The 8,528-nt window shown below is 40.7% G+C and overlaps 1 protein-coding gene across 1 annotated transcript in view; it reads left to right on the forward strand.

Annotated features, from left to right (window-relative positions):
• The first annotated feature begins 7,970 nt into the window (after positions 1-7,970).
• The window catches only part of pea15 (proliferation and apoptosis adaptor protein 15), a 31,974-nt gene continuing 31,416 nt past the window's right edge, over positions 7,971-8,528 (forward strand). Inside the window, exon 1 of the mRNA XM_087262482.1 lies at positions 7,971-8,169. The gene's annotated coding sequence lies outside the window, so the exon portion shown is untranslated. The remainder of the gene's footprint in view (positions 8,170-8,528) is intronic.

Here is an 8,528-nt window from a genome sequence, read left to right on the forward strand (position 1 = left end):
GTGAGTAATTCTCAGCCCAGGAAACGTAGCCCCACGGACGTTTCTGGAGGCCGCGAAATACATCCCGGGAGGTACGTATTTGTGCAGTTATTGTTTTTTCGCGAAATCCTCGAAAGGCGATGTTCTCGCGTAAAGTTGCCGGACGCTGCTGTTGAGCGACCATCTGTCCAACTGACTAACTGAATGACTGAATGATTGATTGACCACCCTCCTCCTCCTCCTTCCCTAAACACAACCGGTTTTACAGATTGACCCACCCACCCGCCCGCTCGCTCGCTCGCTCGCTCGCTTCCCTAAACCCAAGTGACGATTTACAAAAGCCGTCCAGAAAAAGAAAAGCCCCCTCGTCTGATTTTGACCGTGTTTTTCGGTTTTCGCCACATTCTCGCCCTGTTATGAACTCGTTTACTTTATTTCTTGGATTGGATTGGTTTTTGTCTCACCTGATTTCTGGAACCGCTCTTCCCTGGACTCGAACCCGGTCGTCGCCGTCATCGCGCTTGTCTCCCCTCCGGCTCTCTGCCCAGTCGACAAACACAACGAGCTAACCGGACAAACTGGTTGCGGCGGGAAAGCCCTCCACATGGAGGTGAGCCGCCAGGCGGCGAGCGCGAAGAGGAGCGGCGTCACGTAGTGTTCGCTTGAAAAAATTAAATGCAGTCATACGTACCTCCAGCCACGTAAATCACGGTCTCCAGAAATGTCCGCGGGGCTGCTTTCCAGAAAGAGCTTGGGTTGGTAATTCTGATCGTTTTATTGTGAAAATCAAACAATACATGCTGTTTTATAATCTTTACATCTGCAAGGGTGTCTCAGTTTAAACAACAGCATGATCATTCTCTTTATTTTGCTCCAAAATAAACAAATAAACATCTCACATTTTATGTAATCACTTAATCAGTGTTTTTCAGTCACATTTAAAGTTTACTCGTCGAACTGTTGTATAAACGCAGTATTACATGAGTAGTGCAATGTGGCTGTATATCTGTCCCACCAGTACCGATATAGTAGCTATTAGATTGTAGTAACTATTAGATCTGGATGTTTTAAAGCAGATTTAGCTGATTATTATTTGAAATACTTATTAAACTAAATTAATTCAAGTTTAAAAGTAAACATTGTGAGATGTATATCATTTACTCAATACTTAAATCTGCTGTCTCTTGAATAAAATTAAGTCGCAGCTGTTCTGTTCAAGAAAATGTGCTCAACAGAGGACAAATTAAACTACATAAGCTATAAGACTTGTCAGTTTTTTAAATAGTAATGTAAAATAAAACAGCTCAGTATATGGAATTGCTGCAATTATTTTACCTCGTACTGTTTTGTGTGTACTTTTTATTCATTGTATTTGTATTGTTGCGTGTGAGCCTCTGTCTGAAGACACATTACTATCCTCTTTTGGGGATGGACAATATATTACTGAATTATACTGAATAGAAGAGAGAGAGAGAGAGAGAGAGAGAGAGAGAGAGAGAGAGATGGTGTAAAATGACTCTGCATTTTCTTTGTTTCTCTGTTGACTCACCCTCCATTCACACACACACACACACACACACACACACACACAAAACAAGCAGTTCCTTTCAGCGACATCACAGAAAGAGTCCAGCAGGACGGACGGATCTTTCCAGAACCATCAGATGACACTCAGACATGTGCTCTCTGTCTCCGAAAGACAAACCACACAAACAAGACATGAAGCAGCGTCTAAACTCCTGAAAATGGAAGATGTTTTTCATGCATTGGCTACAGACTTGAAGTTAAGCTTGCAGCCAACCACTGTTAAGCTCATACAGCCAAGACTGAAATGCGTGTAAAAATACAGACATTATTGGATCATACTTCACCATCATTTCATTTCCATTTGACTTAGTCTTTTTATTCATCAGAGAATGAACCGCCAACTATTCCAGCATATGTTTTACGCAGTGGATGCCCTTCCAGTCGCAACCCAGTACTGGGAAACACCCATACACACTCATTCACACACACACTCATACACCAATTTCAATACAAGATTTAATTTAAACTAAGTTTTACTAATTACTAATATTAATTGTTTGCGTGCATATATATATATATATATATATATATATATATATATATATATATATGTAATTTATGTTAATGACAATAGTAAGCTTACTTGAAAAAAATACTATAGTAAATACTGGAGTGTTTTGAACCGTACTATAGTCGTGTATTAAAATGTAAATACTATTAAAGGTTCAACCATTTAATAAATGCTACTGTAGTATTAACCAAAGTGAACTGATAAACTGTAATAAATACGGTAGTATAGTTTAGTTTTACTACAGTAAACTGTGGTGTATTGTCTATAATATACAGTTATAGAAAACTACAGTACTAGGCATTCTTTAATATTACTGTAGTTGTTGTGTTACCATAGCAACTGTAGAACCACCACAACAGATCAGTTAGTATAGTTGTTGTGTTACCATAGCAACTGTAGAATCACCACAACAGATCAGTTAGTATAGTTGTTGTGTTACCATAGCAACTGTAGAATCACCACAACAGATCAGTTAGTATAGTTGTTGTTACCATAGCAACTGTAGAATCATCACAACAGATCAGTTGTTATAGTTGCTGTGTTACCATAGTAACTGTAGAATCACCACAGATCGATTACTGCTGCCGTTGTGTTACCATAGCAACTATATAATCACCACAACAGATCAGTTACTTTAGTTTTTGTGTTACCATAGCAACTGTACAATCACCACAACAGATTTATTACTGTAGTCGTTGTTGCCATAGCAACTTTAGAATCGCCACAGGAGATTATTCACTATAGTTGTTGTTACTATAGCAACTATTTAATCACCATCACCACAGATTATTTACTATAGTTGTTGTTACCATAGCAACTGTAGAATCACCACAACAGATCAATTACTTTAGTTGTTTTGTTACCAAAGCAACTGTAGAATCACAACAGATTAATTACAATAGTTCTGTTACCCTAGCAACTGTAGAATCACTATAACAGGTTGATTCAAGTGCTTTACTGTAGTATGGTTCAGAAAAACTAAATGCTTTCAATTAAATTTAATTACATTTACATCTTTTGGGTTTTCGACAACCGAGCATTTTTAATAAAGTGTTCAATATTTGCTTGAGATTACTTTATTGCATGTAAGAGTACATGCATATTGCAAAAACTAAACAAATGTGGGATTTGTGCCCTTTTTTTGGTTTGTTTTTTAATTCAATGTATGACGTAATCTCAACTGAAACATAAAGAGAAGGCGGGGCATGTAGTAACTCCTCCCCTTATAAAACCAGCCAATAATGTTTTGTTTTTCTCACAGCTCCGCCAGTGAGAGCAGTTGAGCTCAAGCTTATTAAATGAACATCAATTGACAAAGGGGCGTGGCATATCATACACTAGAGACTATCTGATTGGTCAGAAGATTTGATAAGAAACTGAAGTATGAGGTGACAAAAAAAATTTTGATTTATTTTGGCAGAAGAGACAAACTGCAAACTTTAGATGTTTATTCACTCTAAAAACTATACTGACATCTAGAAAACATTATTTTAATTCTGTTTATGGGACTGGTTTGTGGGAAGTGCGTAACAAATCGACACAGTCCAAAAAGTCTTTCTTCCTTGTTTTCCCTCTGCAGTTTCTCTCTCTCTCAGTATACTTTCTCTTTATGTCTGTGTTTCCTCAGGATGTTTTCAGAAGTTCTTCTGTGAGTCTCTTTCTTCTCTGCGCTGTGAACGAGTGGGTCTTGTGACAGCGAGAGAGAGAAGAGAGAGAGAGAGAACTTCCCTATTAGAGCGTTTCCTGAGGCGCGCACACACACACACACACACACACACACACACAAATACACTGCTTTATATACGTCAGCTTTGTGGATGTCAGGGTCTGGCTCTAATTTGCATGGATGTGTAGTTTTGTTGATGTCTTTGCATGTTTTTCTGCATGTTCACAAACTGAGCGTACACACACACACACACACACACACACACATGCATATTTGCCCCCAGCTATGATAAATAATGAATCCATAAGTCAGCACATGATGACAGAAGTACTATTGAGCAGACAGAAATATCAACTGTGCCTCTTCACATACTACAGTGAATACTATAGTGCTTTAAACCATACTATAGTAAAGTGTGTTAGTGTTACCATAGCAACTGTAGAATCACCTCAGCAGATTAATCACTATAGTTGTTGTGTTACCATAGCAACTGTAGATTCACCACAACAGATTAATTGCTGTAGAGGTTTTGTTGCCATAGCAACTACAGAATCACCACAACAGAATAATCACTATTGCTGTGATGTTACTATGGCAACTGTAGAATCACCACAACAGATAAATTACTATAGTTGTTGTGTTACCATAGCAACTGAAGAATCACCTCAGCCGATCAAATACTATAGCTGTTGTGTTACCATAGCAACTGTACAATCACCACAACAGAATAATCACTAAAGCTGTTGTTACCATAGCAACTGTAGAATCACCACAAGATTAATCACTATAGCTGTTGTGTTACCGAAGCAACTGTATAATGACCTCAGCCAATCAAATGCTATAGTTGTTGTTACCATAGCAACTGTAGAATCACCACAGCAGATTAATCACAATAGTTGTTATGTTACCATGGCAACTATAGAATCACCACAACAGAAGTATCACTATAGCTGTTGTGTTACCATAGCAACTGTGCAATCACCACAACAGATCAGTTGTTATAGTTGTTGTGTTACCATAGCAACTGAAGAATCACCTCAGCCGATCAAATAATATAGCTGTTGTGTTACCATAGCAACTGTACAATCACCACAACAGATCAATTACTATAGTTGTTATTACCATAGCAACTGTAGAATCACCACAACAGAATAATCACTAAAGCTGTTGTGTTACCGAAGCAACTGTATAATGATCTCAGCCAATCAAATGCTATAGTTGTTGTTACCATAGCAACTGTAGAATCACCACAGCAGATTAATCACAATAGTTGTTATGTTACCATGGCAACTATAGAATCACCACAACAGAAGTATCACTATAGCTGTTGTGTTACCATAGCAACTGTGCAATCACCACAACAGATCAGTTGTTATAGTTGATGTGTTACCATAGCAACTGTAGAATCACCACAGCAGATTAATCACTGTAGTTGTTATGTTACCATGGCAACTATAGAATCACCACAACAGAAGTATCACTATAGCTGTTGTGTTACCATAGCAGCTGTAGAATCACCACAAGATTAATCCCAATAGCTCCTGTTTTACCACAGTGTTTAATATTAGTTACTCTAGTGTTTTTATCCCCCTGTGGGCCAGATGTGGTGCAGGTTCAGCCGGCGTGTGTGTCGACGCAGACGCACACGCGTGATGTGACTCAAAGCAAACTGGGTCACGGCAGCATGGCGGACTGCCACCGTCAGCACAGTGGATAAATCCTCCTCCATGCACTTACAAATCCCTTTCAAAGAGCAAATTAAAAGCTAACTTTGTGCTAATGCTACAATGATATCAATGAAGGAGGAATTTGCATTTCCAATTTCCCACTGAAATTTCCATAAAGCTGGCTGCTGCTGCTGAAATATTACATGCAAATATTGCCTGATGGCCTGCGCTGTGATTAGGAGGACAAAGTCTCTCTCTGAGTTCAGTGGCATGACTAAAGCACAGATTGTGCTGCCAAAGCTTTAGAAGAACATGAGAAATAACTGACATTATAACGCGATTACATCTGAAATGTGTGGAAATGTATATGAGGTCTAAAGATGTGCTAATGATTAGCGTTGTCTGAAGGTAAAATTAAAGGATGGGCAATGCGTTCACACCGTCCTCTCAGTGGAGTATTAAAGTGTCATGAATGTAGAATCAATAGTGGACGTGTGTTTTGTGGTAGATTTATAGTCTCGGGGGAGCTGTGCAGTTTAATCATGTCCAAGGTCAAGTGCTGTTTCTGTGGGATGAAAAACACAACCTGTTTTCAATAAACAATGCAGACGGTCAGAAGAAAACAAACATGGGTGGATTGATTGATGGACAGAAAGATGGATGAATGAATGGACGGATGGATGGATGCATAGATGAATGGATGGATGGATGAATGGATGGGCGGGCAGATGTACAGATGGATGGATGGATGGATGAATGAATGGACGCATAAATGGATGCATGGATGGATGGGCGGGCAGATGTACGGATGGATGGATGGATTAATGAACAAACAAATGGACAGACAGATGGATGGATGGGTAGATGCATGGATGGATGAACAGATATGTGGATGGATGGACGAACAGACAGAAGGATGGACGAATGGATGGATTGATGGACAGATGAATGGACAAATACATGGCTGAATAGATGGATGGATGGATTGATGGATGGACAAACAGATGGATAGCTGGACAGAAAGATCGATGGATGAATGGTTGGATGGAGAAAGATGGATGGATGGATGAATGGATGGGTAGATACATGGATGGCTGGATGAATGGATGGATGAACAGATGGACAGACAGACCGATGGATGAATGAAAGATTGCATGCACAGAAAGATAAAAGATGGATGGGTGGGTAGATACATGGATGGATGGACAGATATGTGGACGGACGGATGAATGGATGGATGGATGGATGGATGGATTGATTGATGGACAACTGAATGGACAGATGGATGGATGGATGGATGGATGGATGGATGGATGGATGGCTGGACGGACGGACAGAAGGACGGATGGACTGACGGATGGATGGATCGATGGATTGATGAACAGATGGATGGACAAATACATGACTGGATGGACGGACGGACAGACGGACGGGTGGATGGATGGATGGATGGATGGATGGATGGATGGATGGATGGATGGATGGATGGATGGATGGATGGACGGACGGATGGACGAACGGATGGATGGGTGGATGGATGGATCAATCAATGAAGAGATGCATGGATGAATGGATGGACAGACAGACGGACGGATGACTGGTTGAATGCACAGAAATATAAATGGATGGACAGATGAATGGGTGGATGGATGGGTAGATACATGGACAGATGGATGGATGGACGGCTGGACAGCTGGATGGATGTACAGATGGATGGACGAATACATGGCTGAATGTATGGATGGATGAATGGATGGATGGATAGGTGGTCGGATGGACAGAGGATGGATGCAAGAACAGATAGATGGATAAATAAATAAATGGATGGATAGACTGACAGATGGATGGATGAACGGATGGATTGATTAACAGACATAGATATATGGATGATGGAAGTATGGATGGATGGACAGAAAGACAGATTGATGGACGGACAGATGGATAGAAAAATGGGTAGACATACAGATGGATGGACAGATGGATAGACAGACAGATCAATGGATAGATGGGCAGATGGACAGATAAATTGATGAATAGATAGATAGATAGATAGATAGATAGATAGATAGATAGATAGATAGATAGATAGATAGATAGATAGATAGATAGATAGATAGATAGATAGATAGATAGATAGATAGATAGATAGAAGCCAAAATTATCCGCCATTGTCTGCCCCCTGTGGACAGATGCGGTACTGCAGCGCGCGGGTCATTCCATTCACTTTCGAAATGCAAACCACTGGAATTCCGTTATATTGACTTCAGTCACCGCTGTCACATCATTAATGTCCGCGATTCATATTCGTCCGGCAGTGCAGCTCTGCTCAGCGTGTTGTAGCGGCTGTGATTTATCAGAGAGAGAGCGGATGAGGATGTGGGATTGTGTGGAATAAAGAGGAGGAGGGATTATCTGACCGGATAGCGAAGTGACATCAGGCCCGAAAAATGTGTGTGTGTGTGAGGCTGCAGATTCAGACAGTGTGACTGGGAAACCGAGAGAGAGAGAGAGAGAGGGAGAGAGGAAAAGGCGTGTCCATTCTCAAACCGGCAAACCGCTCAGAACCGCGGATCACGAGCCGCTGAACGGACACGAGCACTCTCCTCTTTACACCAGCCGCTCAATCACGCGCGCACACACACACACACACACACCTCAGATTAGATGGTTTTGACTGAAGTGTGTGTGTGCTGAAGCTGGAGTTTGTGTTGAAGAAGCCGAAGCGGATCTCCATCATCACCATCATCACAGCAGCATCAGTAAGTCACTCATGTCGGATTAAACTGTTGGATTATTTTGATTTATGATTATTATGATGATTATTGTTTAACATTAGAGCGGTGCTCGCCTAAATTAGAGCACAACACACACCGTGGCCATCATTACATCGGAATGTGTGTGATGTTAACGTTACCATGGTTTTACTATCTATCTATCTATCTATCTATCTATCTATCTATCTATCTATCTATCTATCTTAGTGCTGATTCGTTCGTTGACGTTAAATCGGCGGTTTTTGTTTCATTTCTGTCGTTGTGTTGTCGCGGGAATAACGGTCCGGTGTGGTAAACGGAACCGGGCCATCCGGGTTTTCTTCTGGGAGTGTGTGTGTGTGTCT

This window comes from Danio rerio, chromosome 7 (genome assembly GCF_052040795.2).
Source record: "Danio rerio strain M-AB ecotype USA chromosome 7, GRCz13ab, whole genome shotgun sequence".
Lineage (NCBI taxonomy): Eukaryota > Metazoa > Chordata > Actinopteri > Cypriniformes > Danionidae > Danio > Danio rerio.